General features: G+C 38.8%; 1 protein-coding gene across 2 annotated transcripts in view; it reads left to right on the top strand.

The window, feature by feature from the left end:
- LOC139115870 (glycine receptor subunit alpha-4-like) overlaps nucleotides 1-13269 on the top strand; it is an 80350-nt gene that overhangs the window by 23045 nt on the left and 44036 nt on the right. The window contains exon 1 of one of the 2 annotated variants that reach the window (XM_070678272.1): nucleotides 5748-5889. The exons of the other annotated variant lie outside the window; for it this stretch is intronic. The gene's annotated coding sequence lies outside the window, so the exon portion shown is untranslated. Of the gene's footprint in view, nucleotides 1-5747; nucleotides 5890-13269 lie in introns of those variants that run through there. 2 annotated transcript variants of the gene reach the window in all.

Here is a 13269-nt window from a genome sequence, read left to right as displayed (position 1 = left end):
ACGGAAAAGATTAAAGTGCAACTAAGGATGTCGCTCATCGACGGAAAAGATTAAAGTGCAACTAAGGATGTCGCTAGGTATGTTTAGAATAATTTTTGAAAGAAAATGGTACCACGTACAACTGCACCGCTGTGGAAACATCGCCCTGTGAACTTGTCACAGTGGAGTGTTGCGGTGTAAAATATCAAAACACATTAAAAGCTATATAACAATACAACATGAGCATGTGGTGTGTTATAAAACACCTATAGCCTGGTCTTTATTCGGGCTATAGCGCTCGTCTATTACCTCTTGTGGCCGTGTGTTACCAGAAACGCATCGCTATATCCCTCGGCCTACGGCCTCGGGGGAATAGCGATGTGTTACTGGTAACACACGGCCCCTCGAGGTAATAGACGAGCGCTATAGCCCTCATGACCAGGCAATAGGTGTTTAATATATATATATATATATATATATATATATATATATATATATATATATATATATATATTATATATATATGCAACGGAAACATTCGAAGATAAGATAAGTTGAACCATTCGTCTGATGATCGCTATACAGAGAACACATGTAGGCTTTGTAGTGTGAAACTCTTAGTAACGTCTAAGACTTGTTTTCTACTTGTTATTTAATTTGTACAACGCTCGATTCGGAAAGCATTGTGTCACAGTGTTGTAAATAATAACACTAATTCCTTCAAGTACAAAGTAGTAATGGATGTTACTTGAAAATCATGCATACTGCAATCCTCAAACACAAGTGAAAGGATTCTTAGCTCTACAATCTCAATGATATATATATATATATATATATATATATATATATATATATATATATATATATATATATATATATATATATATATATCATAGAATAGACATGTAGGATACTAAGACAAAACATTTAAACTATTTTTTTCATTTTAGAATACAACCAGACACAATATTATTTATTTATTATATGTATTTATTCATTTAGATACTCATTTAATTAGTTCTTTATTTATTTATTTATTATTATTTTCGTGGTTTTATAATACATGCGCAAACAATTCTTTTCTGCACGTCATCGTTGCTGCTATGATTGGCAATCTTCATCATATGCATTTCCAACTGGACATTCCATTTCTTAATTGGAGAGCGAACACTTTATGAATCCTGCTTGAACCAAGATACGAAACTTATTGAATTGGGAAAAGTAACAAAAAAGTGAATTTCTAATTTCTTATTCATTTGAGCAGATTATTGCTTTTTTGACTTATTTTTGAAACAGTTTCTTTTAATTAGGGTTATTGAACTGAATTAATTTACTACAGATAATTGACAATTTAAAAGTTAATTACATTTTCGATGTTTACAGTGCCAACATTAATCAGATGTTTATTCCCCTTGGTTGGACGCCGATACTCTAATTTAGTGCGACCTATTGGTCTGTAATATTGTTCAGATTATGTAAAGTTGTCTGCGCCTCGAAAGTAAAGACTTAAACTTTAGCTCAAACTTTCCTCATGAATCTTCCGACCATTTCCATTCAAAATCAAGAATAACAAATCGGGGGTCACCCTGTTAATTTCGGTACTGGAGAAACAAATTACTCTAGATTTAACCGATATTTGAAATGCAAAATGGCCGCCATCCATGTGTTAACTATATAAAGAAAAATAAAAAAATTGATTCTCAAAAAACTAAGCAGGTCAAAATGTTTCTTACACCAAGAGCTTTAAAATGAGCCCCCATAAGTGGTAGATCGCAAAAGAATTGTAAAAGTATGAAAGTCTGTGTAGCTGTCCCCGAGGCGCGTTAACGTTCTACCTGAAATGTCACTCGAGGTTTCTTGCACGTATATGTCTGCATGCATTACAGAGGTAAGTGGGAACGACAATTCATGCCAGTGAAAGCTTAAGAGGGAGATATACCTAGAAAATCAGGAACGATTTAAAAGATAATAAGACTTTTAAACTAATATCCATTTATCGAAATTCATTACAGTAAATTGACTGTATCACCTTTTAATTCGGTTACTTTTATGAACAGTTTTGGCATGTATGTACCCGTGCAAGTAGCACACATTTGTGATGATTTTATCCATAGAATATTACCATTAATGGTAAGAGTCGCGATATGCACATTAAACGTCACCATTTTTGGGAAGTTCTCGGACTCACGTCCGGCGTTGCAAAGTTACCCAATATTATGGCTGTCCTTGACTCTTCACCTGTGATGTTACTGACCTTGAGATATTAATACCTTTGGGAAACAAGCATACTTACGATGGCTTGAACTTGTATCTTTTCATCGAAGTCCTAGGCCACGTAATTTTAAGTATAAGTTCCTATAAAAATGAGAAACTGCGTCAACGGTTTCTATTTGTGATCCCGAGAATCTAGCGTCTTTCACATGAACCCCGGCCCCATACTGCGATATTAGCCGGCTATCTATCTGAATGTAGGACTACCACAGTCAAAGTCAATTTTTCAGCGTCATTGTCACTGCATACTATGCAAAGCATAGTCTACGCGAGCGAAGCAGTTTTATCGGTTCGCAACCATCAAGAAATCAAAAAATTGTAAAATGTGCATTTCGGAATCACAGTCTTAGTCTTTGCCGATTTTGACTTTCCTCTGACATCTTTCAAAATATGCTTCGAATACTTACACGTTGATTTTTGGATTAATATCGGCGGCAAAGCAGAAAGCAAGATGATGGTCTAATGTGGGGAACTATTATTTTAGTGTTTGTTTCACCCATTCATAAAGCATGTCTTCCGAGAATAGGCATTCAATCATTTTAAGTGATTGGGGAAATTTACCGCTCATAAAACACCGCTCATTTTCCCCGAGCGTATTTTGAAACATCTTATTTTATTAGTCTTTATTTCTTGCACGTCTTGTTGTATTTTTTACAATTTAGGCATTTTAAATAAATTCTATGTTTGCCCTCCGCGTGTTTGTAGGTGTTCAGAGAAAATTAAGAAAACAAGCACAATATTAACACTATTACAAATAAAACTATATTTTTCCAAAAAAAAAACAAACAAAAATTGTGCTTATGTTAATACATTTGTGTTTTGTGGCCTTATTCAGGTACCTTCACATCTAAAAACTATTAAACACTGTATAAAGGAAATCAGAGTGTTTTTACTTGAACAATGCGATGGTTGCGTACTCAATACCAATGTTATTCGAGACTTCCAATACGCAAGTTATGGAAATGTCATCATGATGGGTCGAATGATTGTGTTCGTTAGCTGAATGGTCATCGATTGTGTCTGGAGATGACACGAACCCTGCAATGAATACAAGCTCATCTTGTACCTACAGAGGTCATAAAACATAACAGTCGTCACGCATGGCCGTGATAAGACTGAGATAGGAGTTGACACAACGGACCCATGAAGGGATATTGCTCATGTGAGAGCATTGTAGTATGCAGTACTATCTCGTCATCTGGGCCGAGGTACGGCACTATGATGTGTCTTGTCATAAAAAAAACCCAACATATCATGAAAAATGCCAGTTCAATTCGATCAATTTTAGATGACCACAGTTGAACTTAAAATGAATATAACACAGAGTTAAACAACCATATTGTACATGTATGTGAACGCACTTGGTCCTGTTAAGCCATATGCAAATTCAAAGTTCAGTCTACGCCGCTATCTATTCATTCATTCATTCATTTATCCATTTATTCATTCATTCATTCATTCATTTATTCGGTCAGTCGTTCATTCGCTAATTCGTTTATTCGCCCGTTCGTTCATTTACTCACGCATTGGAGTGAGGACAAGCAGTCTTCTCTTAAACTGCAAAGATTGCGCCCACCGTACTCTCACATCGTAACAATTGATTGATATTATGTCATTCTTCTTGGAAAATGTTAATTGATTTCAGATATAATGAAACTTTTCATTTTTATGGCCCGTAGCCAGGACAGGAATACTAGTCTTCAACAGGTAATTACCATGTAGAACTGATTAATGAAACAGAATGATGAATATTAAGAAGATTAATCATACGTTACATCTCATGACTGAGCCATTTATCATGCTATCCTGACCACAGCCCACATGTTTCTTCTCAACTTTGTTACATGTAATAATATTGTAGTGTTTGAGTATCTTCACCGCTATCTCGACGTGACTTAAAATGTGTCAATTTCATTTAGAGCATGAAAGGTTATCATTACTTGCCATATATGGAAAACGGTTGCAAAATAAATAACTAAATCGATCGCTCAATCAATCAATCGATCAATCACTCAATAGCCGACCCATACGTTCACATCAACAAGCTAGGGACAAATCGACAACGTATGGATAAAAATCGATCCAAGGCACGTTTGAGATTTATTTCCTGGACTGACAGGTTGTAAATTATTTTAAATTTAACCAGCTATGACATCTGTTTTGTCATTTATACGGTGACATTGCAAAGACGGAAAAAAAAACAGACGTACCGTGATCCACATTCCAATTACCTCTTTAATGACAGCTGCGAGATTATTGAAATATTTTACTTTATTTTGTTTGTGTAACTTAAGTTAATGGACCCACTAAAGAGTAAATGGTTCTGTGACGTTTGATAGTTGTGATCGTATCTACCAAAAAAGATGCGTGCAGTTTTTATAATAAGCGAGCTGATATGGTAATTTCAGTCCGGATTTCAATTCTTATGCAATGTAATTATATCATATTTTCCTGATCATTCGGGCAATGATGGCGACATCTTATATACATGTATACTAGATAATGTTCTTCCCGGCACCTCTGTAGACAGGGACGGTTAAAAATACAGCGGATAAACATACCACATACGCTAGACCTGTTAAATTTTAAGCTTACAGCAAATAGCTATGGCTGTATGTTCCCGATCGCTGGGTTGTTGGGTTTTTTTTATTGGTGTTTGCGATAGCTCATATTCCGCTCTTATTAAATCCTCTAGCTGGGGCACAGAAAGTCTGAAACCTAAAAAGGCGCCTTCGTCAGCGTTGTTCAAACATAGGCTGTAGAGATGGCCATTGAGTTATCGTTTCGCGGCAATTTTTGATTTAGTCACCATTGAACAGAATGGCAAGATGGAGATGTACTCGATTTACAAATGAGATGTGGATGGAAATTACCGAGGGAAATTAAAAATTACATGGAATTCTTTCTTAATGGAATAATTTACTGATGACGACTGTACCTGATGGCTGATGAAGTAAAAATTACAGCGGCCCCCCGGAGACAAATCCTGCAATAAAGTGATACATTTGTCGGCTTACCATTACCATCGATGTATAGGCGTAATAGATTAGCCAAATGTTACACAAAAACAACAAAAAAGCGGGTATCTTCAACGTCAAGACCACTGTTGTGATGAATAAAGCTAATTAGTTGATATTGACTCTCTCCCCGCGGATTAGCCAATCTCACTTAATCAACGCTTCGGAATGACCATTCGGTGTTTCAGTGGTAGTGACGTAACGTAATCAAGTCGCAGGCTCGGCTCTCATGTGATCAATTTGAGTGTAAATGTCGCATTTTTTCTTAATTTTCGGACTACGCGACATCACGTGACAACCTGGCTGCTATAAAAGTTTATCGCGGAGAATGTAAAGCTTGACATTTTAGTAAACAGGTTGAAAAATTGTCCTGGGTCGCTTACACTCTGTTGCTGGTACAGTAGAGGGGATTTAATCATACTCTGGTTTCTGCCCATCAGAAGCACGCGACTCTACGCCTGCTCACTATATAACACCTACATTGGAAAAGGCGTCTCGACTTGAATTAGCTCGTGTGTCGACTTCGGGTGTTCGAGACAGCGGTAACAATTACAAAAAGCCTTCTACACTTCTTCATTCTGTCTACGAACTGATTTGTGAGGGCGAATGGCGATAAACTGCGGTAAGTAAGATGTCGCGAGTGACCCTAGCACCACAGCCTGGGTATTAATAACGTTTCGTCGGTCGGAATTGCCTTTCAAAGAATGGCGGCTTTCCACCCATTTACGATTCCAATGCTTTAAAAAAGGCTGATGTTGTATTGCACTAGTCTATTCCGTGGATACATTCAACAATGACGGGCATATTAATCTGTTTGCATCAGGTGTCCCCAGCCAGCTAAATTTTCCCCAACTAAATAATGAAAATGGCCTCTGTTTCATGCAAAGGGAGACATGTTCATTTAATCAAAAGCAAATCAAAAGCATATTTCTCTATCCTTAGCTTTTTTCCCCAAGCTACCGCCATGGCGATCACAGCAGTGTTGCGAGCGGGCCGCTTTTAACAAATTATGTTTGGTTGAGGGCAATCTACCGAGGTGCGCTTGCAAGTGAACTTCAGCAGCGGGAGTCGGAGATTCGTGATGAAAACGTCGTTCTAGCGAAAGCCAATAAATACTACGTTTAGGTGCTTTTTAGAAATTTGGCTTTATGACGTCAAAGATACGCCGATGCACATGTATTTGTACCATCTTATTTCAAGCCATGACCGTTGACTTGTCCGTGAAATTCATAGCTCCAAATATTTAATTCCCTATTAGAAAGCGGATGGATGCCGATAATTCTTTGATCCAGTAATGAACTGTCGTAAAATATGAGATGGTATGAGAGAGAGAGAGAGAGAGAGAGAGAGAGAGAGAGAGAGAGAGAGAGAGAGAGAGAGAGAGAGAGAGAGGAGAGAGAGAGAGAGAGAGAGAGAGGAGAGAGAGAGAGAGAGAGAGATGGGAGAGAGAGAGAGAGAGAGGGGGAGAGGGAGAGAGAGGGAGGGAGAGAGAGAGAGAGTCAGTCAGATAGACAGACAGACAGACACGTTCAGGAGACAGGTAGACAAAGACAGACAGACACATACATACAGAGACACAGTAAGAGAGGGATAGAGCCAGTGAGACAGACAGACAGACAGATAGTCAGGTATGGACAGATTTCAACAGCCCGTCTTTATTCAGAGTTACTTGCGTCTGTAAACATCCATTAGAATGTGTCCAGTGGCCATTAACGCCATCTTCGAAATGCAATTTTCCCGTAACATGGCTTTTAGATAAAGGATAGGTAGGTTGTTCCCGTCGGATGCACTGTCAAATGTACGCCCGTAACATATTGCCGTAAGGTCAGAGAGCTTTTGGAAAAAGTGATTACATTTTACACACGTTGCAGCGACGAACCACTCGCTTTCTGAAGAAAAGTGGAATTAGCCATATTGGATGCTATCAGGTCACCGAAACCGCACATGATTTGAATCAAAGTTGCGATTCCAAATTTCGCAGAATGAGGGAAGGTCAAGTAGACCGAAGAATAACACGCATCATTCCAACAACTTATCTTCCAACCGCACGCACACACGTGTCAGAGAGGCATGCCAAAAAGTGGAACAGACCAAGAGACTGTGGCGCCCACCAGTTGTCAGCTTGATATTGTCAATGAGGAATGAATATACACTAAAAACAATATTGGGATGATATTTCTCTACATCGAGATCTGGAACAATAACTATTTGGGTCAGTGAAATGCGGCGTGTTTGCATTGTTTGAGGAAGGTTAGTTGTTAATCATTTGCTATGTGCTAAGTCGTATTGAAACCATTTTCACTTAATTCGCGCCAATTTGCTAATGTTTACTCAAAGCACAGTTAAGTCGACGCCCAAAACAATTATAGGCTTGTTTCTCGTTCTAGGCCTTTTGAAAAAAATGATACTGCGACGCGGGTTAAATTCTTGTTTTCATGTATTTTTTTATTTCTTTAAGGTAATATGCACCTCGAAAGTGAAAGACTTAAACTTTTGCTCAAACTTTCCTCAGTGAAACTTTCAACCATTCGTTTACCAAAACAAGAATAAAATCAGGGGTCACCGTGCAAACTTTGGTACTAGAGAGACAAATAACTTGCGATTTCTCGATATTTGAAATTCAAAATGGCCGCCATCCTGTGTTGACTCTATGGGGAAAAAAGACGGTTAAAACGTTTCTTTCGCCAAGAGCTTCAAAATGAGCCCTCACAAGTGGTAGGTCAGAAGAATATTGATAAAATTTGACGGCCCGAATTTCTGTCCCCGAGGCGCGTTCTACTTTAAATCTATCATCACCCAAAAACAGAACTAAACATGCAGCGCTAATAACGCTAAGTTATATTTCTGTAAATTAATATCTTTTAATGAATGAGAAATAAAAATGACGAGGCAAATCTATAAAATCATCATTGTTTTAACCTGAGATAAAACATGGCGCTACTGCGTGACTTTCGGCAGTGTACAGTGAATTGAATATCACGGCACTAGTTTTTTTGTTTTTTATTGAGGTCGACTGCGTGATAACTTTCTCCCGGTTTTGGCTTTGTAGAAAAGACAGACACATAAACCGTGGTTTCTAATTTTGATGATACGATATATCTCGTTTAGGTTACGTGTTTAATAACCTAGTGCCTGACAATGCTTTTGCGTGAGAATTGTTAAAATAAGCTTATAAAGACAAAGACGCTACGCGCCGTTCTTAACCCTTTATAACTGCTGCAATTCTCCGCACCATCATTTTGGACCAAATGGACGCAACTTTTGATTTGCTACAGTTTTTGATAAAAAATTTTGGCAAAAATCTGAAAAAAGTCGTCTTGATCTGAAAAAACCTGTCTGCATGATATTTCTAAAAAAGACCACTTAAGCACGCAATGAGTCAATGAGTCGCCTACGCGCGCTTACCAGAAACAACTGAACGCTATACTTTCCAGTAACCATTAGATGTATGCTAGCCTGCGAGTACAAATGCTATCATTTTTCAACGTTCCCAGAAGGTGTTATTCATGAAATAGTCTGTCTGGCAAATTTGATGGCTAAAAATTCTACTTTCACACAGGTGTGTAACGGTCTTATTTCTGGGCGTCAACCAAAGTCACTTTGTGAGTAACATTTTATCTTTATTATAAGCACCGTTGTCATTTACCGTAAATGTCACTGCGTCAGTCACGGATGCACGAGCAGACGATAATTTTAGAACAAGTATGAAGAAATGAATTATGTTGAAAAGCAAATGACCACAACAACGCGATATCTATTTATCATGTCAACACTGAATTGAAATTGTGTTCATCACATGAAAACTGCAATTTTTTTGAGAATAAGTAGTGAAATATTATTTACGTAAAAAGGCCGACTGGATACAATAATATCAACGTGGTGCAAGTACTGTCAAGATAGGTCGTGTCACGATTTCTTTGACATCTGCATCGTTACTACACCTAATCAGTTGTCCTGTGACGGCAAAGTCACTGAATAGGCATCAGTTTTCCTTCTTACGGCTTGCTTTTGGATGAAAGAATAAGTCCGACTCCGCCCGGAACGCCAACAGCCTCGCCGACCATGGTAAGGAAGCATAACACAGCCAAACGACGAATGTGCTTCAAATGTGATGGCGACACCAAAAGTTAATGGGCCTAGTCTGCCCCGTTGCACTTGATGCGTCGAATGCATAACGCTTGCATGTATATACTAGTGCGTCATTTACTTGTTGCGACGCTTTATTTATCATGGTTTTACTGAGTGGAAATTTAAATTTTCATTTCTCGTCGTTTCGGAAGATACATATTGATACAAGTGATAGTTGAAAATAGAGTTCCATGTGGTTCAATTCAACCTATCCGTGTGTAGGCGTGTGATTGTTCATAGACGACTGATTTTACCAATTAGAAAAACGATGGCAAAACGGTCATGCCTACCCTGTGTTTCAGACTAACGGCAATTTAATCACACTAGTGAACAGGGAGAAACGCTCGCCGATGACCTGACGACGAACCGCATCGTACACTCCCTGGCTGTGGTTTTTCGATCTACTGCTAAATATTTGAGACACTCCGGTCCCGAGTTGTTTGTTTGCCTAGTAGGCAGATATATCACTCTGTTTTCCATGATGCCCAAGCATCCAAAGGCTTCGCGACCTTCTAACCATTCGTTTCAATCAGGCACCCCAGAAAATAAAACCACACTGAAAAATACCGATGGTGGTGTTATCCATGTAAACCACCGCATCTCAGTTTACACCGCGCCACGTGTCCGCAAATTCCTCGCTGTATGCTACTTACGTTAACGTTACGAGTACTTGATCTTATTCCTAACACCTGGAACATTCCAGAAAATGCAATTTTTTTCCCTGTACACGATTATTATTCATCTTTTCATAAGTATTGCCGATGTATTCACCACGGGTGTGCTTCGTATCGCAATTATTGTCAGCTTATCTCACTCCGAGAACGTATCTCATATTTCTGTCCATGTTTTATGAATGCCGGATTCATATGGATAACAAATTAAACTGATTTATTGTGACTATATGGACCAGTATTGCGGTTTTTTTCAGAAGATAAGTTGTGTGACGTTCCAGGCTTATTGCATAGCCCTTGCATGAAAAGAAATGTAGCTTGATCAATATCGTACCCTAACACGAATGGCTGCACTTTATTGCCACGGCTGACGTTGTGTGTCGTACTTAATTTCAAAAGTGAGTGATTGTGAGTCTGTTGCAGATGCTAGAACAGAGCCGCATCCCTGTACGCGATGTAATGGTCATGCTTCTGGCAGCCTTCATTCCGAGTTTCTGTCATGTCGTCACGCGGATGTCCATCACAGATACGGAAGCACAGACACACGCGCAAGCTCATCAGGTTTTTAGGTGCGCGTTATCATCAGCAATCAACCAAAGTGGCTAAAATAACAACTTTGCAATTTCATTTTCTTGCCTCCGCCGGATGAGTCAATTAAGAGGACGGGGGAAAATTCAATTTCGTGAAATAATAAGCCACTACAAAACGGTATAGCGTCCCAGTTGTTGTATTTGATCAATCAAGACTGCAATTTACTGCTTAACTGTATCCGGCGCCAGCATCGGTTTATGTCTGTCGCATTTGAAAAAATAAAAAAAAATCGAATTTAGGGCGTCTGCAAAGGTCAGAAATGTCGATCAATGTTAAAGGTCAACCAATGTAATAAAATATCGAAAATTGATAACGGGCACTGATATAACGTCACCCGGCTACTACAACCGCTGTGGGCTGACCATGTGTCAATATCGCAGATCTTATCAGCACATACAAAGGGGGTGATTGAATTTGATAGAGTGCATTCCGATCTATTTCATTATAGCATTGCTCGTCATGGCACTTCGCCCGCTTAACCTTCTGACTTCTCACATCGCTATGTGGGGAAACTTTGACGAAGTAAAATTTAATTTAGTCTTTAATGAATGATGTACTTTTTTGCAACGGCTTGTGTTTCAAAAACAGATCCCTTAGTTTGCATCCAATGTAAAAGCGTTCATTTATCATGGTCAAAATTGTGAGGAATGTCATTTCTTTAGAATTTTAGCGTGAAATGTTATAATTCACAGAGTTTTGAAGAAAAGTGTTTATTTCACAATATAGACAATGCGGCTGTTTTACTCTGAAAATTATACTGTAATTACCGTCATATAAACGTTTTGAGGTTAGAAGGTAAAGACAGGGATTGACTTCAGGATAGCCAAGGTCACGGGAATGTATTTACATATGCCAACGCTTCGCCAATTTGCATTTCACCACCGACCAGACGAACTTCTGGTGTTTTCATTGTACTTGCGAGCCATCAAGGATGACGATAGCTTAATGCATAAATCATGCTAAGTCAACATCTGTTCTGTCGCCATGCAGTCATGCCTGGCATGTTTTTCATGCGATTTCCTAATCGCCGACAAGAGCTTCAATAAATACTTACGGTTAGCTTAAAGACTGCATCCATTACGTACAACGTAAGACACCCCTAGAGCCTGCTTCGACGCTGATGCATAGATTGATGAATAAATAATGGGATGGTTTTACTATTTGCAATAATTAACTACGATTACCGTGATGATTACTGCGGTTTATTATCCACATAAAACAATGCATATTTTCAAATAAGTCCATATTGAAATTCACAGAGCTCTTGGAGGAGAAGAGGGGGTCAAGTCAACTTTTGTATCTTTAATCAGGAGTTCTCTTACTTTTCTTGGTTCGGGTCATGTGCTATGGCACTTACGAAATGATGATCAAAGAAGAATAAAAACAACATCATTCAAAGACAATGTTTTCCCAACGACTTTAGCCGGAGATGTGTGCCTTCAACCGAAACGTGGACTAGCAGTCCCGTTGGATATCGAAAGAAAATAAATTTGCCCTCCTGCAGTCAAATATTCATGAACCTGCCAGTAACGTGTTACAAAAATAATTCCATTGCGTCATCTCGAGCTTATCCAAGGCTGCAGATTTGAAGGGGGACTGCAAAATTGTTGGAAATTGCGCATGCGCGAAGTAACATAACTGGGGTCAATTATATACGGCCACTATCAACCTTCCCTGTGATCTATGTCATGCCTCTCTGTCTGTCTGTCTGTCTGTCTGTCCGTCTGTCTGTCTAGCTGATTAACCGCTTGTTTATCTTGTTTAATATTTGTCTGTGATTTTTTTCCCGAAATCTGCAGATTTTGTTATCGATAAAGTAGCACTATATTATTGATGACATTCTGGGGTTTGGAAATGTTTGTCACGTCTCAATCAGTGTGATATTAACAAGGCTTATATGGTCGATTAAATAGATTCATTGGTGAGAAGGGAACATTATATAATGACGTACATTGCCTAGGCTGTGTAATTGGCAAATGATAAAAATGTTATTGGCAACTGTGCTTTTATAGGTTACCGTAAACTACAGATGTACGGCATCACGATCATTTGTTAACTGATTGAACAACCATGTAGTTTGAGAAGCCCCTCCACATTCCATAACGTATTGACATTTTTGAAGAACCCAACCCATTATTCTGTGGTCAATGTTGATTGACGCAGAATGTAATTTAAGAGCTAGCTAGCCAACGTTCAGTCTGACGAACGCCAATATATCGGAAAATGACGTGACATCGCACGTGGAACGAGAGCTGGCAGCTATAATTCCGGCGCCGAGGATTTCAAAGATATCATGCTTATGTGCCGTCAGGGCATAGTTCTACAACCAGGCAGTCATAAGATTCTACATTTCAAGGAAATCAAGCACGCCTCACACCAGATTCACAGTTCCAATTGAAAATAAATCCTTTGAAGTCTGGTCATAAATTTCGGGTGCATGTTAAACAGTCGATCTCTAAAGTATACGTGAACATGCCACGGTACTCAGCAGGTCAACGAAAAAAAAATCAATCCAAAAACAGTCCATCTCCCAGCGGATAGCAGATACTCCAAATCAGCGAAGCAAACAAAAACGAGGTGTCCCGTACATTTTTGTAAACTGATGCATTGAC

The sequence above is a fragment of the Ptychodera flava genome, chromosome 17 (genome assembly GCF_041260155.1).
Source record: "Ptychodera flava strain L36383 chromosome 17, AS_Pfla_20210202, whole genome shotgun sequence".
NCBI classification, from domain to species: Eukaryota; Metazoa; Hemichordata; class Enteropneusta; family Ptychoderidae; genus Ptychodera; species Ptychodera flava.
Note: the sequence above shows the minus strand (reverse complement) of the source record. Positions and strands in the feature narration are given on the sequence as shown.